The sequence below is a fragment of the Engystomops pustulosus genome, chromosome 5, assembly GCF_040894005.1.
Source record: "Engystomops pustulosus chromosome 5, aEngPut4.maternal, whole genome shotgun sequence".
NCBI classification, from domain to species: domain Eukaryota; kingdom Metazoa; phylum Chordata; class Amphibia; order Anura; family Leptodactylidae; genus Engystomops; species Engystomops pustulosus.
Genome location: NC_092415.1, coordinates 6,734,364 through 6,754,296, shown reverse-complemented (window position 1 = coordinate 6,754,296; position 19,933 = coordinate 6,734,364). Strand labels below are relative to the sequence as shown.

Sequence of the window (19,933 nt, the reverse complement as noted above, 5' to 3'; positions counted from 1 at the left end):
GAGGAGACTGTACAGGGGGGGGGGATACAATCTATTACTCTCTGTTATCAGCCATTACATCCCGGGGAGAGGAGACTGTACAGGGGGGATACAATCTATTACTCTCTGTTATCAGCCATTACACCCCGGGGAGAGGAGACTGTACAGGGGGGGGGATACAATCTATTACTCTCTGTTATCAGCCATTACATCCCGGGGAGAGGAGACTGTACAGGGGGATACAATCTATTACTCTCTGTTATCAGCCATTACATCCCGGGGAGAGGAGACTGTACAGGGGGGGGATACAATCTATTACTCTCTGTTATCAGCCATTACATCCCGGGGAGAGGAGACTGTACAGGGAGGATACAATCTATTACTCTCTGTTATCAGCCATTACATCCCGGGGAGAGGAGACTGTACGGGGGGGATACAATCTATTACTCTGTAACTAGTAAAAAGTTCTAGACTTTAGGCTCTTTCAGTCCAGTCCCGCTGCCCTTAAAGCTTCCTGGGTCATTGCCTCCTCTTGACTTTCCAAACACAATTATTTTTCAGACACGGAAGGAGGGAAGCTCCGGGCCGGTCTGCCTCCGTCATCCCTTCCGGAAGTCCTCAGCCATTCGGTGCAATCAGTAGGATATTCATCAGGCCCCGTGTCCCCGGCCGCCAACGTCACCACATTCACTGCGCTCACACCAATTACATCTCTCAGGCAGAGCATTCATGGTAGTAAATAGACGCTGATTACATTTTAATGCTGATATAAAAGGGAGGGAATCTGGACCGCACACGGGAAGCGAAAAATCTACAGGTGCCGGGTGGAAAATACTAAGGAACAGGTGCCAGGAGGATCACACGATGGCCGGACAGTGGAAGCAAGACCAGGAGAGGGTTAAATGAAATCAACCATCCCAAAACCAGAGGCCGACCCCTGACCACTGCTGGCTATGATAGAAAGGTGTCAGGACACACAGGACATGGCAGCTCGGTGTGAATGGGGGTGTAGTCACAGAGCAGTCAGAGCGCCCATGCTGACCCCTGACCACTGCTGACTATGATAGAAAGGTGTCAGGACACACAGGACATGGCAGCTCGCTGTCTATGGGGGGTGGTAGTCACAGAGGGGTCAGAGCACCCATGCTGACCCCTGACCACTGCTAGCTATGATAGAAAGGTGTCAGGACACACAGGACATGGCAGCTCGCTGTGTATGGGGGGTGGTAGTCACAGAGGGGTCAGAGCGCCCATGCTGACCCCTGACCACTGCTGGCTATGATAGAAAGGTGTCAGGACACACAGGACATGGCAGCTCGCTGTGTATGGGGGGTGTAGTCACAGAGGGGTCAGAGCGCCCATGCTGACCCCTGACCACTGCTGGCTAGGATAGAAAGGTGTCAGGACACACAGGACATGGCAGCTCGCTGTGTATGGGAGGTGTAGTCACAGAGGGGTCAGAGCGCCCATGCTGACCCCTGACCACTGCTGGCTATGATAGAAAGGTGTCAGGACACAGGACATGGCAGCTCGCTGTGTATGGGGGGTGTAGTCACAAAGGGGTCAGAGCGCCCATGCTGACCCCTGACCACTGCTGGCTATGATAGAAAGGTGTCAGGACACAGGACATGGCAGCTCGCCGTGTATGGGGGGTGTAGTCACAGAGGGGTCAGAGCGCCCATGCTGACCCCTGACCACTGCTGGCTATGATAGAAAGGTGTCAGGACACACAGGACATGGCAGCTCGCCGTGTATGGGGGGTGTAGTCACAGAGGGGTCAGAGCGCCCATGCTGACCCCTGACCACTGCTGGCTATGATAGAAAGGTGTCAGGACACACAGGACATGGCAGCTCGCTGTGTATGGGGGGTGTAGTCACAGAGGGGTCAGAGCGCCCATGCTGACCCCTGACCACTGCTGGCTATGATAGAAAGGTGTCAGGACACACAGGACATGGCAGCTCGCTGTGTATGGGGTGTGTAGTCACAGAGGGGTCAGAGCACCCATGCTGACCCCTGACCACTGCTGGCTATGATAGAAAGGTGTCAGGACACACAAGACATGGCAGCTCCCTGTGTATGGGGGGTGTAGTCACAGAGGGGTCAGAGCGCCCATGCTGACCCCTGACCACTGCTGGCTAGGATAGAAAGGTGTCAGGACACACAGGACATGGCAGCTCACTGTGTATGGGGGGTGTAGTCACAGAAGGGTCAGAGCTCCCATGCTGACCCCTGACCACTGCTGGCTATGATAGAAAGGTGTCAGGACACACAGGACATGGCAGCTGGCTGTGTATGGGGGGTGGTAGTCACAGAGGGGTCAGAGCGCCCATGCTGACCCCTGACCACTGCTGGCTATGATAGAAAGGTGTCAGGACACACAGGACATGGCAGCTCGCTGTGTATGGGGGGTGTAGTCACAGAAGGGTCAGAGCTCCCATGCTGACCCCTGACCACTGCTGGCTATGATAGAAAGGTGTCAGGACACACAGGACATGGCAGCTCGCTGTGTATGGGGGGTGTAGTCACAGAGGGGTCAGAGCACCCACGCTGACCCCTGACTACTGCTGGCTATGATAGAAAGGTGTCAGGACACAGGACATGGCAGCTCGATGTGTATGTGGGGTGTAGTCACAGAGGGGTCAGAGCACCCATGCTGACCCCTGACCACTGCTGGCTATAATAGAAAGGTGTCAGGACACACAGGACATGGCAGCTCGCTGTGTATGGGGGGGGGGGGGGGAGTAGTCACAGAGGGGTCAGAGCACCCATGCTGACCCCTGACCACTGCTGGCTATGATAGAAAGGTGTCAGGACACACAGGACATGGCAGCTCGCTGTGTATGGAGGGTGTAGTCACAGAGTGGTCAGAGCACCCATGCTGACCCCTGACCACTGCTGGCTATGATAGAAAGGTGTCAGGACACACAGGACATGGCAGCTCGCTGTGTATGGGGGGTGTAGTCACAGAGGGGTCAGAGCGCCCATGCTGACCCCTGACCACTGCTGGCTATGATAGAAAGGTGTCAGGACACAGGACATGGCAGCTCGCTGTGTATGGGGGTGTAGTCACAGAGGGGTCAGAGCACCCATGCTGACCCCTGACCACTGCTGGCTATGATAGAAAGGTATCAGGACACACAAGACATGGCAGCTCGATGTGTATGTGGGGTGTAGTCACAGAGGGGTCAGAGCGCCCATGCTGACCCCTGACCACTGCTGGCTATAATAGAAAGGTGTCAGGACACACAGGACATGGCAGCTCGCTGTGTATGGGGGGTGTAGTCACAGAGGGGTCAGAGCGCCCATGCTGACCCCTGACCACTGCTGGCTATGATAGAAAGGTGTCAGGACACAGGACATGGCAGCTCGCTGTGTATGGGGGTGTAGTCACAGAGGGGTCAGAGCACCCATGCTGACCCCTGACCACTGCTGGCTATGATAGAAAGGTATCAGGACACACAGGACATGGCAGCTCGCTGTGTATGGGGGGTGTAGTCACAGAGGGGTCAGAGCGCCCATGCTGACCCCTGACCACTGCTGGCTATGATAGAAAGGTATCAGGACACACAGGACATGGCAGCTCGCTGTGTATGGGGGGTGTAGTCACAGAGGGGTCAGAGCGCCCATGCTGACCCCTGACCACTGCTGGCTATGATAGAAAGGTGTCAGGACACACAGGACATGGCAGCTGGCTGTGTATGGGGGGTGGTAGTCACAGAGGGGTCAGAGCGCCCATGCTGACCCCTGACCACTGCTGGCTATGATAGAAAGGAGTCAGGACACAGGACATGGCAGCTCGCTGTGTATGGGGGGTGTAGTCACAGAGGGGTCAGAGCACCCATGCTGACCCCTGACCACTGCTGGCTATGATAGAAAGGTGTCAGGACACACAGGACATGGCAGCTCGCTGTGTATGGGGGGTGTAGTCACAGAGGGGTCAGAGCACCCATGCTGACCCCTGACCACTGCTGGCTATGATAGAAAGGTGTCAGGACACACAGGACATGGCAGCTCGCTGTGTATGGGGGGGTGTAGTCACAGAGGGGTCAGAGTGCCCATGCTGACCCCTGACCACTGCTGGCTATGAGAGAAAGGTGTCAGGACACACAGGACATGGCAGCTCGCTGTGTAGTCACAGAAGGGTCAGAGTGCCCATGCTGACCCCTGACCACTGCTGGCTATGAGAGAAAGGTGTCAGGACACACAGGACATGGCAGCTCGCTGTGTATGGGGGGGTGTAGTCACAGAGGGGTCAGAGCGCCCATGCTGACCCCTGACCACTGCTGGCTATGATAGAAAGGTGTCAGGACACACAGGACATGGCAGCTCGCTGTGTATGGGGGGTGTAGTCACAGAGAGGTCAGAGCACCCATGCTGACCCCTGACCACTGCTGGCTATGATAGAAAGGTGTCAGGACACAGGACATGGCAGCTCGCTGTGTATGGGGGGGAGGGTGTTGTCACAGAGAGGTCAGAGCACCCATGCTGACCCCTGACCACTGCTGGCTATGATAGAAAGGTGTCAGGACACACAGGACATGGCAGCTCGCTGTGTATGGGGGTGTAGTCACAGAGAGGTCAGAGCGCCCATGCTGACCCCTGACCACTGCTGGCTATGATAGAAAGGTGTCAGGACACACAGGACATGGCAGCTCGCTGTGTATGGGGGGTGTAGTCACAGAGAGGTCAGAGCACCCATGCTGACACCTGACCACTGCTGGCTAGGATAGAAAGGTGTCAGGACACACAGGACATGGCAGCTCGCTGTGTATGGGGGGTGTAGTCACAGAGGGGTCAGAGCGCCCATGCTGACCCCTGACCACTGCTGGCTATAATAGAAAGGTGTCAGGACACACAGGACATGGCAGCTCGCTGTGTATGGGGGGTGTAGTCACAGAGGGGTCAGAGCGCCCATGCTGACCCCTGACCACTGCTGGCTATGATAGAAAGGTGTCAGGACACACAGGACATGGCAGCTCGCTGTGTATGGGGGGTGTAGTCACAGAGAGGTCAGAGCGCCCATGCTGACCACTGCTGGCTATGATAGAAAGGTGTCAGGACACACAGGACATGGCAGCTCGCTGTGTATGGGGGGTGTAGTCACAGAGGGGTCAGAGCGACCATGCTGACCCCTGACCCCTGCTGGCTATGATAGAAAGGTGTCAGGACACACAGGACATGGCAGCTCGCTGTGTATGGGGGGGAGGGTGTAGTCACAGAGGGGTCAGAGCGCCCATGCTGACCCCTGACCACTGCTGGCTATGATAGAAAGGTGTCAGGACACAGGACATGGCAGCTCGCTGTGTATGGGGGGTGTAGTCACAGAGAGGTCAGAGCGCCCATGCTGACCCCTGATCACTGCTGGCTATGATAGAAAGGTGTCAGGATACACAGGACATGGCAGCTCGCTGTGTATGGGGGTGTAGTCACAGAGGGGTCAGAGCGCCCATGCTGACCCCTGACCACTGCTGGCTATGATAGAAAGGTGTCAGGACACACAGGACATGGCAGCTCGCTGTGTATGGGGGATGTAGTCACAGAGAGGTCAGAGCGCCCATGCTGACCCCTGACCACTGCTGGCTATGATAGAAAGGTGTCAGGACACACAGGACATGGCAGCTCGCTGTGTATGGGGGATGTAGTCACAGAGAGGTCAGAGCGCCCATGCTGACCCCTGACCACTGCTGGCTATGATAGAAAGGTGTCAGGACACACAGGACATGGGAGCTCGCTGTGTATGGGGGTGTAGTCACAGAGTGGTCAGAGCACCCATGCTGACCCCTGACCACTGCTGGCTATGATAGAAAGGTGTCAGGACACACAGGACATGGCAGCTCCCTGTGTATGGGGGGTGTAGTCACAGAGGTCAGAGCGCCCATGCTGACCCCTGACCACTGCTGGCTATGATAGAAAGGGGTCAGGACACACAGGACATGGCAGCTCACTGTGTATGGGGGGTGTAGTCACAGAGGGGTCAGAGCACCCATGCTGACCCCTGACCACTGCTGGCTATGATAGAAAGGTGTCAGGACACAGGACATGGCAGCTCGATGTGTATGGGGGGTGTAGTCACAGAGGGGTCAGAGCACCCATGCTGACCCCTGACCACTGCTGGCTATGATAGAAAGGTGTCAGGACACACAGGACATGGCAGCTCGCTGTGTATGGGGGGTGTAGTCACAGAGGGGTCAGAGCCCCCATGCTGACCCCTGACCACTGCTGGCTATGATAGAAAGGTGTCAGGACACACAGGACATGGCAGCTCGCTGTGTATGGGGGGTGTAGTCACAGAGGGGTCAGAGCGCCCATGCTGACCCCTGACCACTGCTGGCTATGATAGAAAGGTGTCAGGACACACAGGACATGGCAGCTCGATGTGTATGGGGGGTGTAGTCACAGAGGGGTCAGAGCGCCCATGCTGACCCTTGACCACTGCTGGCTATAATAGAAAGGTGTCAGGACACACAGGACATGGCAGCTCGCTGTGTATGGGGGGTGTAGTCACAGAGAGGTCAGAGCGCCCATGCTGACCCCTGACCACTGCTGGCTATGATAGAAAGGTGTCAGGACACACAGGACATGGCAGCTCGCTGTGTATGGGGCCTGTAGTCACAGAGGGGTCAGAGCGACCATGCTGACCACTGACCACTGCTGGCTATGATAGAAAGGTGTCAGGACACACAGGACATGGCAGCTCGCTGTGTATGAGGGTGTAGTCACAGAGGAGTCAGAGCGCCCATGCTGACCCCTGACCCCTGCTGGCTATGATAGAAAGGTGTCAGGACACAGGACATGGCAGCTCGCTGTGTATGGGGGGGAGGGTGTAGTCACAGAGAGGTCAGAGCACCCATGCTGACCCCTGACCACTGCTGGCTATGATAGAAAGGTGTCAGGACACACAGCACATGGCAGCTCGCTGTGTATGGGGGGTGTAGTCTGAGCTCCCAATGTAAGGACACTCACTTAGGAGGTTACAATCCTGGATGGTAAACTTACTAATTAACTCCCGTTAACGATGCCCAAACACAGTGTTACCCAGGAGTAGAAAGCAGATGTGCCGGAGATCTATATCACATGTGAGGTTATGGCAGATTGATGGATTTCGTCAGGAAGACTCCACAGAAAAACACATAAAATACCCATCCACCGAGAGGTCGCCATACAGACCCTGTAAACCAGCAGCATGGCAGTGCTCGCCCCTCTCCTTGTCCGAGTGAGCCGGGCCATTGAAGCTGGAGGCATCCGGCTCTTGGCTCGCCTCTAATAACATTGCACTAGCTGCACCATCAGTCATTTTTCGCAGGACAAAGCGGCAGGATGGTGCAGCACCACAAGTCTCCGAAACACAGCGACAGCAGCAAAATGTATGAGGCCTGGGGCTATTCAGCAAGAAACTAAGGGGGACAGAGCAAGTATGAATAGGTAAGTGGTTGTCACCCTGCAGATTGTCTAAGGCATTGGCTAGAAGACGACCTAGCTGCTGCGACTCACTGCTCCCCCCACTCCATAGACTTCTATGTAATCAGATGCCTCCGTGATCTTCTGTCTTTCTGCTAGCAAGACTGAATTCAGGAAAATGCTTACAGGGTACCAGGAATAACCCATCGACCACTGCACCTTCAGGACAGACCCACACGGACCACTCTGGGCAGCGCTCACACTCTGGATGGGAAACACGTTGGAGAGTTTGGTCAGAAATCAAAAAGTGTTTTATTAATTCGTGAAACTTAACAAGCATCTACCACCAGGATGAAGGGCTGTATGCAAATGAGCCTCAGGGACTCCGGCCTACATAGGTGTTAATGGTGCCTGGAGCCCCTCAGGCTCATGTGCATACAGTCTGTCCTTTAAGGATACATTTTCGGAATGGATTAAGATCTTCACATTTGTGGCAAATGCCTGTGTAACTCGTGGGTCACCCAACGCTTTATACGTATTCCGACCGCGCGCCCCTCCTAGCATTAGGAGGCGGGGACATCCCTGCAACCCCTAAAAACTGCTGGCTTTCATGTACAGAGGAAGGGGGCACCATAAAAAGGGCTACAATGTAAAATGAAAGCAAAGAGAGCACTAGGGGCCAACAGAGATACAGGAGGGAAAGAGGGTAGCAACCCAGGGGGTCATATTAAAATAAAGTGGGGGGGGGGGGGGGAGGGTAATTTAGGGGGGAGGCAGGAAACAGGAAAGTTAACTATAGAGAAACAGGGAAACGAAGGAAAGAACCCTGAGAGTTCGAGGCATAAAAGAGGAAAATCAAGAATCAGATTTTTGCATGAAATTTAAAAAAAAAAAAAAAAAAAAAAACCCCAGTGTGAAACCTGCAGCAAAATCTGCATATTAAATTTCCAAAGATCTTACATGTAAACCACCAAGTCTGAGTGTGGATTACATCCGAGGATCTCATCCCGGTGACGGCGGATACTTAAGTCATTAGTGCCAACAACTTCTCAGATCTGGAAGCGTCGGCTCAGAGAAAGACACAAATCTGCCGCCGACTCGGTTTAGGATGTTGTCAGGGTTTTAATATTTAAAGAGGAAAATCAGACATTTATTAGCCGGAGACTGAGCGCTGCAGATACTCCGGGACAGCGGACGTGTGTTACATCTCCCAATTATACACCTCAGGTGGTACAGGGCAAGAGAGCAACACAGAATGAAGAAGACAACAGATAGGGAATCGGTCCTGTGCTGCTGCAGTTATACATTGCAGTGTAATATTCTGACAAGTATGCTGCCGAGTTATACATTGCAGTGTAATATTCTGACAAGTATGCTGCTGCAGTTATACATTGCAGTGTAATATTCTGACAAGTATGCCGCTGCAGTTATACATTGCAGTCTGATATTCTGACAAGTATGCTGCCGAGTTATACATTGCAGTCTGATATTCTGACAAGTATGCTGCCGAGTTATACATTGCAGTCTGATATTCTGACAAGTATGCTGCCGAGTTATACATTGCAGTCTGATATTCTGACAAGTATGCTGCTGCAGTTACACATTGCAGTCTGATATTCTGACAAGTATGCTGCCGAGTTATACATTGCAGTCTGATATTCTGACAAGTATGCCGCTGCAGTTATACATTGCAGTCTGATATTCTGACAAGTATGCCGCTGCAGTTATACATTGCAGTCTGATATTCTGACAAGTATGCTGCTGCAGTTCTACATTGCAGTGTAATATTCTGACAAGTATGCTGCCGAGTTATACATTGCAGTGTAATATTCTGACAAGTATGCTGCAGCAGTTACACATTGCAGTCTGATATTCTGACAAGTATGCTGCTGCAGTTATACATTGCAGTGTAATATTCTGACAAGTATGCTGCCGTTATACATTGCAGTGTAATATTCTGACAAGTATGCTGCTGCAGTTATACATTGCAGTATAATATTCTGACAAGTATGCTGTCGTTACACATTGCAGTGTAATATTCTGACAAGTATGCTGCCGTTACACATTGCAGTCTGATATTCTGACAAGTATGCTGCTGCAGTTATACATTGCAGTCTGATATTCTGACAAGTATGCTGCTGCCGTTATACATTGCAGTGTCATATTCTGACAAGTATGCTGCAGTTCTACATTGCAGTGTAATATTCTGACAAGTATGCTGCCGTTACACATTGCAGTCTGATATTCTGACAAGTATGCTGCTGCAGTTATACATTGCAGTCTGATATTCTGACAAGTATGCTGCTGCAGTTATACATTGCAGTCTGATATTCTGACAAGTATGCTGCAGTTACACATTGCAGTCTGATATTCTGACAAGTATGCTGCTGCAGTTATACATTGCAGTCTGATATTCTGACAAGTATGCTGCAGCAGTTACACATTGCAGTCTGATATTCTGACAAGTATGCTGCTGCAGTTATACATTGCAGTATAATATTCTGACAAGTATGCTGCTGAGTTATACATTGGAGACATGGAAGGAGATGGTAAGATGGCAGATAAAAATCAACAATTATGTTTATCCAAAAATCTTCTCTGTTTGCTATGGATTTTTGGTTGCCTACCCTCCATCTATTCCACCAGTACCAACCATCCACATCACTGCCTCACTTCTTCACTCACCATTGTACACCACTCACACGCTCTATACATTATGTAACCATACCAACTTATCAAAGTGTTCTGATGTGAAGCAAGAAATAATAACCTTGAATCTGCCCATGACCTCTTTCTTTGACTTGCAAGCGATTACTGAAACATGGATCCTGCAGGATGACTCTGCCTCCCTCGCTGCTTTGTCTTATGGCAGCTTAAACTTTTCAGATCATTCCTCCTGTACACTCTCTCACACCCTCAGACTTTATTCGCCCATTCTATCTTCACGTGGCTGCAGTCTACTGTCCTCCAGGCTCACCATACCAATTCCTTAACCACTTTACCACTTGGCTTCCTTATCGCTACAAAGACTCCTATATCCCCTCCTGCCTCTCAGCTTTTATCCGCAACTACTTCTCTAGGTCTCTCACAACTCTGATTCTCCCACTCATAATGCTGACGATACCCACTCATATAATTCTGCACGTAAGATCACCCCTGCCTTATTCCAGAACACCAGTGATTGTCTCTCTGCCGTCTCTAACATCACGTCAAGAAGTAAAAATTCTGCTTATGGAGACTTTGCCAATTAAGCTCCAGGCTTCTCTGCAGTCACTTTCACTTTGGACTGTATATAAGATGCGGCTGATGGCAGATCAAGTAACAGCATTTATATTTATTACATTATACTGTACCCTTATAAAGAATAACAGGACCAATATACAAGCTCTTTACCTCTTGTGTGCCCCCTCATCCTCACAGACTGTAAGCTCTTGTTCAACCCCCTCATCCTCATAGACTGTAAGCTCTTGTGTCACCCCCTCATCCTCATAGACTGTAAGCTCTTGTGTCACCCCCTCATCCTCACAGACTGTAAGCTCTTGTGTCACCCCCTCATCCTCACAGACTGTAAGCTCTTGTGTCACCCCCTCATCCTCATAGACTGTAAGCTCTTGTGTCACCCCCTCATCCTCATAGACTGTAAGCTCTTGTGTCACCCCCTCATCCTCACAGACTGTAAGCTCTTGTTCAACCCCCTCATCCTCATAGACTGTAAGCTCTTGTTCAACCCCCTCATCCTCATAGACGGTAAGCTCGTGTGTCATCCCCTCATCCTCATAGACGGTAAGCTCTTGTGTCACCCCCTCATCCTCATAGACTGTAAGCTCTTGTGTCACCCCCTCATCCTCATAGACTGTAAGCTCTTGTTCAACCCCCTCATCCTCATAGACTGTAAGCTCTTGTTCAACCCCCTCATCCTCATAGACTGTAAGCTCTTGTGTCACCCCCTCATCCTCATAGACTGTAAGCTCTTGTGTCACCCCCTCATCCTCATAGACGGTAAGCTCGTGTGTCATCCCCTCATCCTCATAGACGGTAAGCTCTTGTGTCACCCCCTCATCCTCATAGACTGTAAGCTCTTGTGTCACCCCCTCATCCTCATAGACTGTAAGCTCTTGTGTCACCCCCTCATCCTCATAGACTGTAAGCTCTTGTGTCACCCCCTCATCCTCACAGACTGTAAGCTCTTGTTCAACCCCCTCATCCTCATAGACTGTAAGCTCTTGTGTCACCCCCTCATCCTCATAGACTGTAAGCTCTTGTGTCACCCCCTCATCCTCACAGACTGTAAGCTCTTGTTCAACCCCCTCATCCTCATAGACTGTAAGCTCTTGTTCAACCCCCTCATCCTCATAGACGGTAAGCTCGTGTGTCATCCCCTCATCCTCATAGACGGTAAGCTCTTGTGTCACCCCCTCATCCTCATAGACTGTAAGCTCTTGTGTCACCCCCTCATCCTCACAGACTGTAAGCTCTTGTTCAACCCCCTCATCCTCATAGACTGTAAGCTCTTGTTCAACCCCCTCATCCTCATAGACGGTAAGCTCGTGTGTCATCCCCTCATCCTCATAGACGGTAAGCTCTTGTGTCACCCCCTCATCCTCATAGACTGTAAGCTCTTGTGTCACCCCCTCATCCTCATAGACTGTAAGCTCTTGTGTCACCCCCTCATCCTCATAGACTGTAAGCTCTTGTGTCACCCCCTCATCCTCACAGACTGTAAGCTCTTGTTCAACCCCCTCATCCTCATAGACTGTAAGCTCTTGTGTCACCCCCTCATCCTCATAGACTGTAAGCTCTTGTGTCACCCCCTCATCCTCACAGACTGTAAGCTCTTGTTCAACCCCCTCATCCTCATAGACTGTAAGCTCTTGTTCAACCCCCTCATCATCATAGACGGTAAGCTCGTGTGTCATCCCCTCATCCTCATAGACGGTAAGCTCTTGTGTCACCCCCTCATCCTCATAGACTGTAAGCTCTTGTGTCACCCCCTCATCCTCATAGACTGTAAGCTCTTGTGTCACCCCCTCATCCTCATAGACTGTAAGCTCTCGTGTCACCCCCTCATCCTCATAGACTGTAAGCTCTTGTGTCACCCCCTCATCCTCATAGACTGTAAGCTCTCGTGTCACCCCCTCATCCTCATAGACTGTAAGCTCTTGTGTCACCCCCTCATCCTCATAGACTGTAAGCTCTTGTGTCACCCCCTCATCCTTATAGACTGTAAGCTCTTGTGTCACCCCCTCATCCTTATAGACTGTAAGCTCTTGTGTCACCCCCTCATCCTCATAGACTGTAAGCTCTTGTGTCACCCCCTCATCCTCATAGACTGTAAGCTCTTGTGTCACCCCCTCATCCTCATAGACTGTAAGCTCTTGTGTCACCCCCTCATCCTCATAGACTGTAAGCTCTTGAGAGCAGGGCCTCACTCCTAGTCTCTCATATGACTCTAATGTTTTGTTTTTATTGTATATGTCCCTATGATTTTTGAAGCGCTATGGAATTTAATGGCCCTTCAAAAAGATTATTATTATTATTAATCAACAAGACAACATGTGATCGCACAAATCACTTATACAGGACACTAGGTGGCAGCACTGCCCAAACTAAGAGTATAGCAAGAGGATAATTAAAAATCAAAGACATCAACAGGAATCTCACAGAAAATATATGACAATACTGTATACATGCAAAGTAAGAGCAGGAGAATAGTGAGTGCAGCTCTGGGGTATAATACAGGATGTAACTCAGGATCAGTACAGGATAAGTAATGTCATGTATGTACACAGTGACTGCACCAGCAGCAGAATAGTGAGTGCAGCTCTGGGGTATAATACAGGATGTAACTCAGGATCAGTACAGGATAAGTAATGTCATGTATGTACACAGTGACTGCACCAGCAGCAGAATAGTGAGTGCAGCTCTGGGGTATAATACAGGATGTAACTCAGGATCAGTACAGGATAAGTAATGTCATGTATGTACACAGTGACTGCACCAGCAGCAGCAGAATAGTGACTGCAGCTCTGGGGTATAATACAGGATGTAACTCAGGATCAGTACAGGATAAGTAATGTCATGTATGTACACAGTGACTGCACCAGCAGCAGAATAGTGAGTGCAGCTCTGGGGTATAATACAGGATGTAACTCAGGATCAGTACATGAAAAGTAATGTCATGTATGTACACAGTGACTGCACCAGCAGCAGAATAGTGAGTGCAGCTCTGGGGTATAATACAGGATGTAACTCAGGATCAGTACAGGATAAGTAATGTCATGTATGTACACAGTGACTGCACCAGCAGCAGAATAGTGGGTGCAGCTCTGGGGTATAATACAGGATGTAACTCAGGATCAGTACAGGATAAGTAATGTCATGTATGTACACAGTGACTGCACCAGCAGCAGAATAGTGAGTGCAGCTCTGGGGTATAATACAGGATGTAACTCAGGATCAGTACAGGATAAGTAATGTCATGTATGTACACAGTGACTGCACCAGCAGCAGCAGAATAGTGGGTGCAGCTCTGGGGTATAATACAGGATGTAACTCAGGATCAGTACAGGATAAGTAATGTCATGTATGTACACAGTGACTGCACCAGCAGCAGAATAGTGGGTGCAGCTCTGGGGTATAATACAGGATGTAACTCAGGATCAGTACAGGATAAGTAATGTCATGTATGTACACAGTGACTGCACCAGCAGCAGCAGAATAGTGACTGCAGCTCTGGAGTATAATACAGGATGTAACTCAGGATCAGTACAGGATAAGTAATGTCATGTATGTACGCAGTGACTGCACCAGCAGCAGAATAGTGAGTGCAGCTCTGGAGTATAATACAGGATGTAACTCAGGATCAGTACAGGATAAGTAATGTCATGTATGTACACAGTGACTGCACCAGCAGCAGAATAGTGAGTGCAGCTCTGGGGTATAATACAGGATGTAACTCAGGATCAGTACAGGATAAGTAATGTCATGTATGTACAGTGACTGCACCAGCAGCAGAATAGTGAGTGCAGCTCTGGTGTATAATACAGGATGTAACTCAGGGTCAGTACAGGATAAGTAATGTCATGTATGTACACAGTGACTGCACCAGCAGCAGGATAGTGAGTGCAGCTCTGGGGTATAATACAGGATGTAACAACAGTCACAAACGACGAGCTATCTTTAAAATGAAACCAGCAGCATCTTCATAGCTGCTATAGAGCAGAAGACAGGGGAGTCTGGAGTGACTTTCCGCCTGCAGACTCCAAACATGACTCATCTCTAAAATATGACAATTCTCTGCTCATTATCACATGACATTGGAGGAGATTCTAGAATGGGGAAATTCTTAAATGATCATTTTATTCCGTACCTGGAGGGGTCTGGGAGTTAATGGGGTGAAAGCTGCAGACAAGTTCCATAAAAGAACTAGATGCTATTATGTGCAGACAATCTGCAGAGCATGGACATACACAGACCCTCGCCGCTGCGTCCGTCTGTGTGCATTGGATGGGATACACCAGTGATGGCGAACCTTTTAGAGAGCGAGTGCCCAAAATGCAAACTGGAGAGACTTATTTATTGAAAAGTGCCAACACAGCAATTCTATCATTAAATTACTAAAATATTGCTCCGTGCTATACCACAGCTTTCAACAGTCATGAGGACAACAATATCATTGACAGAAGGTAGGAAAATTCAGATTACCATCGGAGCTTCCCTGAACAGGAGGAATTGTGGGGCCAAGAGCAGGAGCTTCAATATCTCTACTGATAATTTGACCATGTCCACATCTTCTCTTCCTGCAGTCTCAGGTAGACCCATATGCTTCACATCCTGGGCTACCTGGGCCTGCAGAAGGATCCCTCAAGTCCTGTCTGGTGAATTCTGGGCTGGGGCAACAGCCTGAGTGCCCACTGAGAGGGTTCAGAGTGCCACCTCTGGCACCCGTGCCATAGGTTCGCCACCACTGGGATACACGATTCCAGTCGTTCACTTTGATCTCTGAGAGCGGCTTCATACGTCACACGATTGTTTCCGAGCATCATTAGCCACAAAGACAACGACCAGGCTGTACCGAATTCACATCACTGGACAATGTCAGTCATGGGGAGGGGGATTATCAGAATTATCCATACACATTGTGCGTTCCAATATAGTCACAGCCCCTCCCCACCGAACTAATCAATCACAGGCTATCAATAGTTAATAAGTCCGCAGCAGGGTTCATTAGAGGTGGAGGAGGTGTCCGATATTATGCCGAAAACTATCAATACAAACCCCAGAGAACTTCACGGACGCAAAAAAGTGCGTCATAGACATCACCGCAACGCAGGAGGCGAAGAGCGCAGGACACTCAAGGTGTCAACTACTCAGCTATATAGTAAAAAAAGACAGAAGTTACATGATACATAAAGAAATGCACAAAGCAGAGAGAAATATCATCTACAGCACAGAAACCTCCGGACTGTAAGGAAATAACAAGCGAAGGCGGCAACAGCGTCACTCATGTCACAGAATATAACTACTATAATACTGCCCCCTATGTACAGGAATATAACTACTATAATACTGCCCCCTATGTACAGGAATATAACTACTATAATACTGCCCCCTATGTACAAGAATATAACTACTATACTACTGCTCCCTATGTACAAGAATATAACTACTATAATACTGCCCCCTATGTACAGGAATATAACTACTATAATACTGCCCTCTATGTACAAGAATATAACTACTATAATACTGCCCCCTATGTACAGGAATATAACTACTATAATACTGCCCCCTATGTACAAGAATATAACTACTATAATACTGCCCCCTATGTTCAAGAATATAACTACTATAATACTGCCCCCTATGTTCAAGAATATAACTACTATAATACTGCCCCCCTATGTACAGGAATATAACTACTATAATACTGCCCCCTATGTACAAGCATATAACTGCTATAATACTGCCCCCTATGTACAGGAATATAACTACTATAATACTGCCCCCTATGTACAGGAATATAACTACTATAATACTGTCCCCTATGTACAGGGATATAACTACTATAATACTGTCCCCTATGTACAGGGATATAACTACTATAATACTGCCCCCTGTGTACAAGAATATAACTACTATAATACTGTCCCCTATGTACAGGAATATAACTACTATAATACTGTCCCTATGTACAAGAATATAACTACTATAATACTGTCCCCTATGTACAAGAATATAACTACTATAATACTGCCCCCTATGTACAGGAATATAACTACTATAATACTGCCCCCTATGTACAAGCATATAACTACTAGAATACTGCCCCCTATGCACAAGAATATAACTACTATAATACTGCCCCCTATGTACAAGAATATAACTACTATAATACTGCCCCCTATGTACAGGAATATAACTACTATAATACTGCCCCCTATGTACAGGAATATAACTACTATAATACTGCCCCCTATGTACAAGAATATAACTACTATAATACTGCCCCCTATGTACAAGAATATAACTACTATAATACTGCCCCCTATGTACAAGAATATAACTACTATAATACTGTCCCCTATGTACAGGAATATAACTACTATAATACTGCCCCCTATGTACAGGAATATAACTACTATAATACTGCCCCCTATGTACAAGAATATGACTACTATAATACCGCCCCCTATGTACAAGAATATAACTACTATAATACCGCCCCCTATGTACAGGGATATAACTACTATAATACTGTCCCTATGTACAAGAATATAACTACTATAATACTGCCCCCTATGTACAAGAATATAACTACTATAATACTGCCCCCTATGTACAGGAATATAACTACTATAATACTGCCCCCCATGTACAAGAATATAACTACTATAATACTGCCCCCTATGTACAGGAATATAACTACTATAATACTGCCCCCTATGTACAGGAATATAACTACTATAATACTGCCCCCTATGTACAGGAATATAACTACTATAATACTGCCCCCTATGTACAGGAATATAACTACTATAATACTGCCTCTATGTACAAGAATATAACTACTATAATACTGCCCCCTATGTACAAGAATATAACTACTATAATACTGCCCCTATGTACAAGAATATAACTACTATAATACTGCTCCATATGTACAAGAATATAACTACTATAATACTGCCCCCTATGTACAGGAATATAACTACTATAATACTGCTCCCTATGTACAGGAATATAACTACTATAATACTGCCCCCTATGTACAAGAATATAACTACTATAATACTGCCCCCTATGTACAAGAATATAACTACTATAATACTGCCCCCTATGTACAAGAATATAACTACTATAATACTGCCCCTATGTACAAGAATATAACTACTATAATACTGCTCCATATGTACAAGAATATAACTACTATAATACTGCCCCCTATGTACAGGAATATAACTACTATAATACTGCTCCCTATGTACAGGAATATAACTACTATAATACTGCCCCCTATGTACAAGAATATAGCTACTATAATACTGCCCCCTATGTACAGGGATATAACTACTATAATACTGCCCCCTGTGTCTGTGTACGCTGTCCCTCTGACACGCTGTGACCCTTTGATGGATTCTGTCCTGTAACGCCGCGTGCTCTCGGTATTATTTTGCTGTCACCTCTTTGGGTGCTCAGGACTGTGAAGCTGATTTTGTGTATTTTCTCGTTTCATGGTCCTGTGACTTCCGCTGCTTTCGGATTATTTATAAACCTTTGCTCCGGATGATGCGTTTCGTGTTGGGTCTTTCTGTTGCAGACACTAATTTGTACTGTGGGAGGAATGATTCGGCGTCGGGTTCCATGCATATGATGAAAACATGAGAGAGAAAGATGTGACACATGGGTGGGGGATAGCGGTATATACGGGCACTGGAGCAGCTGTAATACCGTACAGCATATATCCAATATGGCTCCTGTGCGCCGGTCGCCCTTTAAATCTTGGGTGTAGCGTGGGGCACAGGGCATGGCGCTGTCCTGGAGAGATAAAACGCCGTTGCCGCGGTATTATGCAGATGAGACGTCACGGCGGCGTCTTAAAAGGTTACCTGGTGTAATTGCTATGCTTTATGGCCAACTCAATTAAGACTATGAAGCGCCCCGGCCGCGCTCGCTCCTCCGCCGCCATTTGATACTCGCCCTTCGCGGCGGTAAACAGTTTTCGAGAAGCGAACGACCTCTCCTAAAGCCAAGAGCAGGAGGGACGTCGTATCTCATCCGCCGGCGCTGACAGCCGGGGTAATTACTGAATAACATTCTCTCCTTACTGCTCCTCATTGGCCGAATGATTGTGATCGTCCTGCGTTATACGCGGAGGATGCTAAATAAGCGCTTAGATACGACGAATATGTGTTACTAGAGAAGTCGGGGGGCAATCCACAGCCCCATCCTATAGGATCACAAGCACCACAGCATGAACAGAGGAATCCGGGGGACCCCAGGGGGCCGGGTCACTGCATCGCTCCTGTATATATCATGTAAGAAGTCACCAATGTTACCCTATTAAAAGTATCAGAAAGGTAGCGAACGAAACGAGAAGAGAGGAGTCATATTACACCTGAGGCGAGTCAAGCTTAGAGGCTACAGAGCGGGGGTTCCATTGCAACTAAAAACAAGTTGCTGGTGTCATATTAAAGATCAGAATCCCATCTTTTAGATGGCACCAGGACTGTGGTTCCAGAGATACAGGCAGTTAAAAGACATTTTTTGGGGAATGTGAGATGCAGATAAGACTTAGATTTAGTTCCCATCTTATATTAGGAAATTTGCGTTCGCACATACTGTATTCAATCGCGGAGCTGCTTACGAACCGATCCTTCAGTTCATATATCAACAAGAAATTAAAACTCGTCTGAAACTCAACGCTTCGAACTTTAGCTCTTTTTGAGCCACCGATATCAATCTATATCCTCCGGTCTTCCTCCAAGTCTTCACCACACACACACGGAATTTCAATTTCTTCTTTAGTCAAATACTCACATTTAGTGAAAAAAAAAAAGAAAAAAAAAAATTCACATCGATGCATTTGTACCAAATATAATTACCGTAGTTCAAATTTGGTTCAAAAAACAATCGGATATAATTGGTTAAAAAAAAAAACCCCAAGTGTTGAGCTCCGGTTGCATTTTAATTTTTTGGAACGGTTTCCTGTTTTTTGGGTTTTTTTTTTTTTTTTTTTGAAGCTCCAAAAAAATGATGCAAATCATCTGGATTGTGGCAGTAGCCCAAATGGTTGAAGACAATTTTAGAAATGTGATCAGTAGATAACATTACATTTTGCGGCCTGTATCTCACAGTCCTGATGCCGTTTTAAAGAAGAGATTCTCATCTTTAATATGACAAGGTTCCTAGGTGCTATAGAACGTTTCTAGGTGCTATATAAAAGGCCTTCAAAGTGACATAACAAGTAAAATATGACTCTTCTCTGATCATTGTCACATGACTTTGGAGCTAACTATTACACGAGACAGAACATCCAGGAGGTTTCCCTGGTGT

At 48.0% G+C, this 19,933-nt stretch overlaps 1 protein-coding gene across 5 annotated transcripts in view; it reads right to left on the bottom strand.

The window, feature by feature from the left end:
* Positions 1–19,933, bottom strand: part of TSNARE1 (t-SNARE domain containing 1) — a 209,500-nt gene that overhangs the window by 172,403 nt on the left and 17,164 nt on the right. The window lies entirely within an intron of this gene.